The 11528-nt window shown below is 36.3% G+C and overlaps 1 long non-coding RNA gene across 1 annotated transcript in view; it reads left to right on the top strand.

The window, feature by feature from the left end:
* The first annotated feature begins 5724 nt into the window (after positions 1 to 5724).
* LOC115289161 overlaps positions 5725 to 11528 on the top strand; it is a 13981-nt gene continuing 8177 nt past the window's right edge. Inside the window, exon 1 of the long non-coding RNA XR_003907426.1 lies at positions 5725 to 5780. This is a non-coding gene — a long non-coding RNA (uncharacterized LOC115289161). The remainder of the gene's footprint in view (positions 5781 to 11528) is intronic.

Raw genomic sequence — 11528 nt, 5'->3', positions numbered from 1 at the left:
TTCTCATTGCCATGTAGTACTCCATTGTGTATATATACCACATCTTCTTGATCCACTCATCAGGTGATGGGCATTTAGGCTTTTTCCATGTTTTGGCTATTGTTGACATTGCTGCTATGAACATTGGGGTGCATGCGCTCCTATGAATCAGCACTTCTGTATCCCTTGGGTAGATCCCCAGCAGTGCTATTATTGCTGGGTCATAAGGGAGTTCTATGGATAGTTTTTTGATTTTTGAGGAATCTTCATGCTATTTTCCACAGTGAGTGCAACCAATATTTATTGTCACCAACAGTGCACAATTTTTCTTCAAATTCTCACCAACACTTGTTTCTTATCTCAATTTTAGCCGTTCTAGTAGGTGTGAGGTAATATCTTATGTTTTTGCATTTCCCTGATGATAAGTGATATTGTGCATCTTTTCATGTGTCCTTTGTCGTCTTTGGGAAAAAATGTCTGTTCGGGTCCTCTGCCCATTTTTATTAGTTTGGTTCTTTTTTGGCATTGAGTTTTATAAGCTGTTTATATGTTTTGTATACTAACCCATTGGCAGACATAACATTGGCAAGTATTTTGTCCCATTTAGGAGGTTGTCTTTTTGTTTTATTGGTGGTTTCCTTTGCTTTTTAAAAGCTTTTTTATTTTGATGTATTCCCAATAGTTTATTTTTGCTTTTGTTTACCTTGCCTTAGGAGGTGTCTCTAGAAAAATGTTGCTATAGCCAATCAGAGAAATCACTGTGCTCTCTTCTAAGATTTTTGTGGTTTCAGGTGACACTGACATTTTAACAGTATTTGTTCTTCAAATCCATCAGCATGAAGTATCTTTCCATTTGTTCATGTCATCTTCAGTTTCTTTCATCAGTGTCGTATACCTTTTCAGAGTACAGGCCTTTCACATCATTGGTTATGTTTACTCCTAAGTATTTTTTTCTTGGGGTGACATATTAAATGGTATTGTTTTTTAAATTTCCTGCTTAAAAAATTCTCTTTCTGCTCCTTTATTACCCGTGTGTAGAAACATTACCGATTTGGTGCTTTTAACTCTGTATTCTTCCACTTTACTGAATTTATTACTTCTAGTAGCTTTTTGATGGAGTCTTTAGGGTTTTGTGTGTATAGTATCATGGTGTCTGAGATTACTGACACTTTGATTTCTTTACCAATATTTACCAATATGAATGCCTCTTTTTTTTCCCCTTGTCTGAGTGCTGTGGCCAGGACTTTCAGTCCTATATTAAATAAAAGTGGCAAGAGTGGATACCCTCATCATGTTCCTGATCTTGGAGGGAAAGCTCTCAGATTTTCTCCAATTCTGTTACCTGCGGGGTTTTCATATATGGCCTTTATTATGTTGAAGTTTGTTCCCTCTAACTCTATTGAGAGTTTTTATCATGAAAGGATGTTGAATCTCGTCAAATGATCGTTATGATTTTTGTCTCTTAATAGTGTATAGAAATGCAATGGAGTTTTGGGTTTCATTGATTTTTATCTATTTTTATTTGTTTCTGTGTCATTTACTTCTGTTCTGGTTTATTTATTTTCTTTCGTCTTCTCACTTTGGACTATCTTTGTTCTTCTTTTTCTAGTTTCTTTGGGTATAAGGTTATGTTGTTTATTTGAGCTTTCTTGGATCTTGAAGCAGGCCTATAGTGTTATATATTTCCCTCAGAACTGCTTTCATTCTGTCCCAAAGACTTTGGACTGTTGTGTTTTCATTTTCATTTTTCACCAAGTATTTTTAAATTTATTTGATTGTGTCATTCCCTCATTGGTTATTGAGTATCATGTTGTTTATGTTACGTGTATTTGTGGTTTTTCTAGTTGCTTTCTTGTAATTTATTCCCAGTTTTATACCATTCTGATCAGAAAGATACATAGTCTGATTTCAGCCTTCTTAAATTTATTAAATCTTGTTTATGGCCTAGTATGTGATCTAATCTGGAGAATGTTCCGTGTGCACTTGAAAATAATATGTATTCTGTTGTTTTGGAATGGAATGTTCTGTATATAACTGTTATATCCATTTGGTCCAATATGTCACTCAAAGACATTGTTTTCATATTGATTTTCTGTCTGAATGATATATCTATTGATATAAGTAGGGTATTAAAATTCCCTTCTATTATTGTATTACCATCAGTTTCTTTATGTACCTTAATATTTGATTCATGTATTTAGATGCTCCAGTGTTAGGTGCATGGATATTTATATTGTTCTTTCCTTTTTTGGATGATCCCTTTATCATTAGGTAATTCCCTTGTTTGGTCTCTTGTTACCATCTTTGTTTTAAAGTATATTTTGTCTGATAAAAGTATTTTTTACCCTGCCTTTTTTTCCACTTCCATTTGAATTGTCAGTATGTTTCTATCCCTTCACTTTCAGTCTATATGTGTCTTTAGATCTGAGGGGAGTCTCTTGTAGGTATAGGGGTGTGTGTGTGTGTATACATATTGCCACCCTATGTTTTTTTTATTGGAGCATTTGGACATTTCGTTGTTGTTGTTGTTGTGTTTTTACAATGAGAACATTTATTTGGGGTCATTGCAGAATGAGTGTTTACAACTATACTCTTCATACATATTGACTTCTTTTTTTTAATAGTTTATTGTCAAATTGGTTTCCATATAACACCCAGTGCTTATCCCCACAAGTGCCCCCCACCATGACCATCACCCCCCTCCCTCAGTCCCCCTCCAGTCCATGGTTCCTTTTCAGTATTCAGTAGTCTCCCTTGATCTGTGTCCCTCACTCTCCCCCCTCTCTCTTTCTCCCTTCTTGTCCCCATGGTCCCCTGCCAGGTCTCTCCTGTTAGGCCTATGAATGCAAACATATGGTATCTGTCCTTCTCTGCCTGACTTATTTCGCTTAGCATGACACCCTCGAGGTCCATCCACTTTCTTACAAATGGCCAGATTTCATTCTTTCCCATTGCCATGTAGTACTCCATTGTGTATATATACCACATCTTCTTGATCCATTCATCAGGTGATGGACATTTAGGCTCTTTCCATGATTTGGCTATTGTAGAAAGTGCCGCTATGAAGATTGGGGTACATGTGCCCCTATGCCTCAGCACTTCTGTATCCCCTGGGTAGATCCCTAGCAGTGCTATTGCTGGGTCATAGGGGAGTTCTATGGATAGATTTTTGAGGAGCCTCCACACTGTTTTCCAGAGCAGCTGCACCAGTTTACATTCCCACCAACAGTGTAGGAGGGTGCCCGTCTCTCCACATCCTTGCCAGCATCTATAGTCTCTTGGTTTGTTCATTTTAGCGACTCTGACTGGTGTGAGGTGGTATCTCAGTGTGGTTTTGATTTGAATTTCCCTGATGATGAGTGATGCTGAGCATTCGTTTTAAAGCAATTATTGATGGGTTATACCATTTTAAAGTTTGTTTCCTAGTTGTTTCTGTAGTTCTTTTTTGTTCCTTCTCCTGCTCCCTTTCTTTGTGATTGATGAACTTCTATAGTGCTATGTTTGGATTTTTCTTCATTTTGTGTGTGTGTGTATCTGTCCTAGGTTTTGACTTTGTGGTTACCATGAAGTTATATAACATCCTAAGTAAATAGCAGTCTATATTAATTTGATGGTCATTGTTTTCTAGTTCCCCTAACCTGGATAGCATTCCCACAGCTCCTCCAGGGCTTCGCAGTGTTCTAGCATTGTCTTTCTATGCTAGTTGCTCTTTTAAATCACAGGTTTTTTTTTTTTTTAATGTGCCCGAGGACAGAAGAAATGTTCCTTGTCATCAGTACTATCCTTCCCCATTGCCACTGGCAGCATCAGGGTTAGGAATTCCCTTTGTTACCATGTCTCTCTGTCTTGCTATTCTCTTGTTCTCTTTTTGGTTGTTCAGTAGCTGTTCATTCAGTCCACAGTTCTTCAGGAGGAATTATTCTATTAATAGGTATAATTCGGTGTGTTCCATCAAGGAAATTAATTCAGGGTCTTTGTACACTGGCTTCTTAGACCCCGACCTCTACAGTGTTTTGTTTTGTTTTGTTTTTGTTTGTTTTAGGCAGGTGGGTATACTGATCCTAGCTATATTTTTTAAAGAGATTAATCCCTCTGTTGTGTGGCAGACAAGAATGAAGGAAGGGACTGGTTAGCAGATCTAGTCCAGGTGAGAAACTATGGGCCAGGACTTGGATAAGTATGGTAATAGTGGAAGTGGAGGGAATTAACTCATCTGGGGAATGTTTTAAAAATCTAGTCCATGTAACTTTCTGATGATAGACTCCAGAGGAAGGAAACATTATTTGAGGATTATGCCTTATCTTTGGCTACAGGAACTCTGTGAACAGACTATATTTATTAAGAGTGGAAAAAGAATAAGGGAAGAACAAATTTAAAAGGTGGGGAAATCAAGTTTTCTGAGTGGGACATGTTTAGCTTAAGCTACTAGGGATATGCCATTCACAAAAAAAAAATGTTACGAAGGTTAATTATATCTAAAGTTAGAGAGGAGATGGGGTCTGGAGATATGATTTTTAAAGTCACTGACATATGGGTGATATTTGATTCTGTGGTACTATATAAGATTACATATATAAAAAATAACTAGAGAAAGGAATATGTTATAGGACCAAGTCTTTGAGCGTCTCAATTTTGCAAATTCTGGAGGACATGGGGGAAAAAAGCAAAATAGAACCATAAGAGTATGATATAATGGACACCTAGACAAAACTTCAGTAATGAGGGAGAAATCAGTGCTATTCCATGTCATTTTGGAGTTAAGATTAGAGAAGCGGCAATGCAATACTGCAATACAAAAGTCACTATTATCCTCCTTATATTGACTTATAAAGGTTTAGTGATTGGTCAAGGGCCATGCTGCAAAGAAAGCCAGGATTTACATGCAGCTCTTTAATTACACACACACACACACATCTATATAATCATTGATCATTCATGCCTTCAGTGTCATTACAATTGATCACTCTATGCTAATCCAACTGAAGTTTCAATCTTATCTCTTCAACCATATTGAAGCTCTTTAAAGAAAAAAACCAGTGGCATACATACCTGCAGCGTTCACTCTAACATCTAAACACGTTGCTCAGGGAAGGTGCTTGTAGTGTGGTAGTTGGTTGGGCAGGTATTGCATCATGTGGTGAATCAGGCCAGCAATGCAAGCAAAATGACCCACAGTTGATAATTGCCATACTGTTCAACCCATGTGGATATTCCATCTCACTAGAGAGAAAAAATAAATTTCCCTTGCCTTTCTTGCTCAAGTGAGTCTAGAGGCCACTTCTGAAACAAGTAGAAGTTAATTGGAGAATCTTGGTATTGTTTGAACCTCCTAAAGCAATTTTTGATTCCTAAATTCTCAAAAGTAGAATTTTAGAGTACGAATATAACTTAACCTGTGATAGAATATTATCTTCAGACACATTTGCTGTTTCATGGTTCAGTTCATTTGACCCACAATTCTCATAAAATCAGTATTTTATAACTGGTACTTATCAACCATGAAACTTTAATTGAGATTCACTAAAACCAACATATACCTGGAGTGTAAAGCATATTTTCTGTTTGAATAGAAGTGGAGCATGTATTTATCAAGAGAGTAGTCCCTGTTTATCCACACCTTTGCTTTCCACAGTTTTAGTTACCTGCCATCAACTGCAGTCTGGAAGAAGATGATCCTAGGTCTGTCATAGCAGAAAGTCAGTAGTAACCTAACACATTATTATGGTGCCTATGTCTTTCACCGTACTTGATGTCATCATATAGGCATTTTTTCATGTTAGATCATCATCATCATAAGAAAGGTAAGTACAGTACCATAAGATATTTTTAGATAGGAAGAGACCAGGTTCATATAACTTTTATTACAGCATATTGTTATAATTGTTCTATTTTATATCAGCCATAGTTCATCTCTTACTATGCCTAATTTATAAATTAATGTTTATCATAAGTATACACATACAAGAAAAAACATACTATAGATAGGATTCGGTACTATCCACACTTTGAGGCATCTACTGGGGTTATTGGAAGTTACTGTAAATTGGTATCACTTTGAAGATGAATCATTTGATTTTCCATATACAGACTTGTCTTATTATATGCCATTGGAAACCTAGATGTAAATGCTGACCAGTATTTTATTTTGCTACCATTTACTATCTAAAACAGGTGTTAGTAGTTTGGAAATGAAGGATACATCACCTGTGTTGCCATAGTCCATTGATTTTGAGACAGCTAGGACCTAAGGGAGTTTGGCCTGGAGAAAACACTGGTGACATGCAAACTGTCAATAAATATTTGATGTGCTGTCATGTAAAACAGGAGGCAGACTTGCTCTGTCTGGCTCCAGCAGGCAGAACTAGGACTCACACGTGGGAATTACATGGAGACAGGTATGGACTTGAGATTAGGAAGAGCTTTCTAATAAATGAAATTATTTGAAACTGAAGAGGACAATTTCATGAAGCAGTCAGTTCTCCACTGCTTAGAGTGTTAAAGGAGAGAGTAATGGGTTTCTTTTCAAGGATGTTATAAAAGAGTCATTGTCTGTATGCTTGGAGTAAGTGATCTCCAGTACATCTACCAGATCAAAGTAACCGAGGTCTTTTAAGTTTTATATAAAGCTGGAACTATAGTATGAAGAGAAGCTACCACTCTTCCCTCTCGTTCTCCATGCATACCACGATCAGCATGTATCACTGTCTTCAAGTACTTTGGAAAGTATATGCCACAAACTGAATCATCAAGGTTAGAAGTTCACTCTAACGCTTGTTATCCTTGGTAACATCTAATATTTTGGCTCTTCTGTTTATTGTTCTTTCAGTGTCTCTAACCCTGCTATCTTTTACTCCTCTCTCAAATATTTCTAGTATTACTAATTCTCCCCCAACTTTCAAGTTTTTTTTTTTTTTTTGAGAGGGAGAGAACAGAGGAGGGCCAGAGAGAGAGAGAGACGGAGAGAGAGAATCCCAAATAGGCTCCCCATTCAGCATGGAAACTGATGAGAGGGTCAATCCCACAACTCTGGGATCATGACCTGAGCCAAAATCAAGAGCCAGACACTCAACCAACTGAGCCACCCAGGTGTTCCTGTAATCCATTTTCTATGGTATAAAGTATGTCCTATAAAGTATTACTACATGTCACCTCTGTTTCTTACTACAACAAAATATAGCTCTATATGAATCTTTTGCTTGACCTCCATTCTTCCAAAGTTAGGGATCATTATTTCTCACAACCTGTTTGTCATGTTTTGGGGAGCTGGACTCTTTTTATCATGTAATTTTAATTCTAAATCATTACTTTTGACTGTCCTGTTCAAAGGTTACTCTTGGCTAAAAGCCATTATACAAACATTAGAAATGTTACTTTCCAACCTCTTCATTCCACTCTATTCATTTTAGCAGCTGGCTTACAGTCTTTCTCAATTTTTGCCTTCATGTGGAGGACAGCCAATATCCATTTATTTATTTTTCCCCTCCTTCCTCCCTCACTTCCTTATTTAAGTTCAAGTTTGATAACATACAGTGTAGCCTTGGCTTTGGGAGTAGAACCCAGTGATTTATCTCTTAATTGACACCAGTGCTCATCCCCCAAATTCCCCTCCTTAATGCCCATCACCCATTTAATACATGACCCTCAATTCTCTGCATTTAAGAATCTCTTATAGTTTGCCTCCCTCTCCGTTTTTATCTAATTCTTTCTTCCCTTCCCCTATGCCCATTTAAACAGTGTATCCAACATTATATTCTTGAAGGTCTCAACTCCAATGAACTCTACCTATATTTTAATTTTGCTATATATTCCTATGGTCAAAAATTGTACTTTTTCAATTCCCAGAATTATAATGATTTTAAGGAATTTTATGGAAGTTTAATACACATACAGAGATATGTGTATCTCATACATGTATAGGCATAATTTTCTGAGCTAAACACAACTGTATCACCATTATAAGACCCCAGATAACCTTCTTATCACCACTTCTCTAATCACTACTTCTCTGAGAATAACTAAAACCCGTCTAATTAGTTTTGGACATTTTATATTAAAAAATTGGATAATATAATACATATTCTTTTGTTACTGGATACTTTTGTTGATCATTATCTGTAGGTTATATCAATATTATCAGGTAAGGTCTACTGTCATTGCTTTACAGTATTCCATTATGTGAATGTGCCAAAATGTTTATCCATTATTATGCTCAAGGTCAGTTAGGTAGTTTTCAGCTATCTATTTCAGATAGTGTTGATCTGAATATTTGGATGCATGTCTTCTGACCACACTGATTTTTTCTTTGGGTTCTAATAACTTTATTATAGTGTGTCAACATGTGGTTTTCTTTACACTTATTCTTCTTGGGTTTCTCAGACATTATTGAATCTGTGACTTGATATCTTTCAATATTTTTGGAAAATTATGAAATGATATGGCTTTAGATGTTGCTTTTGCAATACATACATAATTGAAATTACTTAAGAAAGGACAGCTAAGGAAAAAGCAATGCCCAATATTGTTTTCTATTCCCCTATCACCACTAAATGCTTTGCTAATCATTCTTTCCCATAGTAGGAGCCTTTCCCTTGGCTCAGTACATAGCACATTCCCAGATTTGATAAATACCCCAAGGAACAAAATGAATGGTAGCTGGTATTAATTTATTTCATGATGGTTCTCATTCTGGAATTTTAGCTCATCTAATTTTTGTTGCTTCCACATACCATACACAGTTGTCTTTAAGTATGATTTTTTCATATTTTCCCAAGCTTATAAACTATATATCTTTGTTATTAGATTATTTATTCTGTTTTTTTCTATATGGCTCTTATGAGTAAAAGTGTATTGGAAAGTCTTATTCAGAAAACTTAACTATTAAGTTGGCATTATATGTCAACAGATCTTTTAGTAAAGCTAACCTAATAAGCTAACCTAAAAAGACTGATATGACGGCTTAATTATTGATTGATTCATACATTCAGACTTTTATTTATCAAATTAATGTTTAACAGGGCCTAAACTAAGTTGTTAGGGTATGTCAGTGAACAAACTTGAAAAGGATACTGCCATGGGGTGCCTGGGTGGCTCAGTTGGTTGAGCATCTTGCTTCGGCTCAAGTCATGATCTCACAGTTTGTGGATTCAAGCCCCATGTTGGGCTCTGTGCTGACAGGTACTCAGAGCCTGGAGCCTGCTTAGGATTCTGTATCTCCCTCTTTCTGACCCCTGCTCATGCTGTCTATCTGTCTCTCTCAAAAATAAATAAAAAGCATTTGAAAAATTTTTTTTTAAAAAAGGATCCTGCCTTCATGAAATTTAAATTCAGATGGAATGAAGAAAATATTTTCACATGTTTTGGGACTATTTTAATTTAATCTTGAATTGCTCTTTTTGTATCTTGCCTAGTTTGCTACTAGATTTTTTACATTTCTTTCTAATCATGATTTATATGAAGTCTTTCTGAATTATTATTTCTCTATTCTGTGTTGAAATTATGCTTAGAAAGGTCTTCTCTCTGCTATTATTTAAAAAGCCAGGCACCTATTTACTCTTGGTAATATTATGTTTAAATGTTGTATTTAAATAATTATAATTATGAAAATGATCCATATTTCTCTCCCTACTCAAATGGCTATTTATTCCAACATAATGTGTTAACTGCATTATATTTACTGATTTGAAAGGCCTTTATTATTACCACATACTATATTTTGACATATATTCAGATGTTAAAGATATTATTTTTATTTGCCCTTTTTTATGATCTTTTCCTATATTTTAGTTAACACAGATTTATTGTGTATTTTAATACTTCGTAATAATTTTTCTGGTCAGGTTATTTTTAAAAATTGGAATTGTTTAATGGTGTTGCACTTTTTCTTATTGAAGCAAAGTTAATGCACAATGTTACCTTGGTTTCAGGCGTACAACATACTGACTGGGCAACCTACTCATTATGCTGTGCTCACCACAAGTGTAGCCACAATCTCCCACCAGACAGTCCTATTATAATGGTATTATATTTTGATTCTGAATGATAGATGCAGAAAGAAAATGGGGGCAAAACAACAGTCTAGGTGTCACTGGCTGAATAGTTTTCAGGTCATGATGAAGGAAACAATATTAGTAATGGACTAGAGGTGTGAAAATATATGCACTCTATGGTTGGAGATAGAACTGGAAAGTATTCTGACTTTATAATCTTTTGGTCATTGGTCAGAGAATCCAGTGTTGGCTATTAGAACAAACTACCCTAAATCTTGGTGGCTGAGTGCAAAAAAAGTTTAAAGCTTGCTCACAAAAAGCTCACTATGGGTCAAATGGCTCTTCTTATGGGTTCTCCTATATTTGATGTATTTTGTAATTTAAACTTCTCCCATCTTTTGATTCCATCCTCTCACTCTGCTCAGTTATGCTGAGAGAAAGAACATGGAAAAATACATAATACACTTTAGGGATAATGATTCAGTCCAAAGTCTCACTTTTGCTTTTGTTGTTTGATTTCTCACTCTCAGATTTGCCTGGCTATGCAGAACATGAATTCTGGCTTACTTCTGATAGGAGATATGTTCATTAAGTCAGTATCCTATTCTGGGGAAACCTGAAGTTGTACATGTTGTCAGGGATGAGGAAAGTAACATGGCTTAATTTTCTGAGGAAATATTTGTAAGCTCATTCTGTCACAGTGTAAAGATCACATTCTCTAATCAGCTTTATCATTTTCATAGTCATTGCCTATATTTCATTTTTTTTTATTGGTTCCAAAGTCAGAAGAAGGTTTGTGGTAGGCAGAATGCTAAGGTGGCCTCCAAGATTATCTACTGACACCGCTTGTACATATGGCACAGTTTACCTTAGATGAGGAGATAAAGGAGATCATGCATCAAGGGATAGAGGGTGTCATCCAGGGATTCAGGCAACCGGCAAGGAAATAGGGACATAGCCCCACAACGGTAAGGAACTGAATGATGCCAAAAAATAATAAGGTCAGAAGGTAGGTTCTCCAAGAGTCTCCACTCAAGGGGAGATGCCCCTCTCTCAGAGGGATGGTGACCTCTCTCAGAACCTCACTGTGCACAGAATACATGTGTGTGAAGCATCCTTGTCATGTCTGCGCACTGTCCATTATTTACTTCTTACAAAATGATAGGTTCTCTCGAAGTATTCCACAAATTTGTTGAAAAGATTTCCTTGAGGAGTGCAGTTATTTCTGAAAAGTAGAAGTGGTGAAGGGGTACTGATGGTAACAAGAAACTTTCACTCTTTACTAAATATATATTTAAATTTTTTTATGTTTTTGTTTAGAGAGACAGAGAGAAACAGAGCATGACTGGGGGGGGGCAGAGAGAGAGAGGGAGACACAGAATCTGAAGCAGGCTCAAGGCTCTGAGCTGTCAGCACAGAGCCTGATGCGAGGCTTGAACCCACGAACCGTGAGATCATGACCTGAGCCGAAGTCGGCCACTTAACCAACTGAGCCACCCAGGTACCCCATTAAATATATATTTAGTGCATATCTTTAGGATTATATATATATATATATATATA

Source organism: Suricata suricatta, chromosome 4 (assembly GCF_006229205.1).
Source record: "Suricata suricatta isolate VVHF042 chromosome 4, meerkat_22Aug2017_6uvM2_HiC, whole genome shotgun sequence".
Taxonomy (NCBI): domain Eukaryota; kingdom Metazoa; phylum Chordata; class Mammalia; order Carnivora; family Herpestidae; genus Suricata; species Suricata suricatta.
The sequence above is the reverse complement of the archived record's forward strand: the minus strand, read 5'-3'. Positions and strand labels throughout refer to the sequence as shown.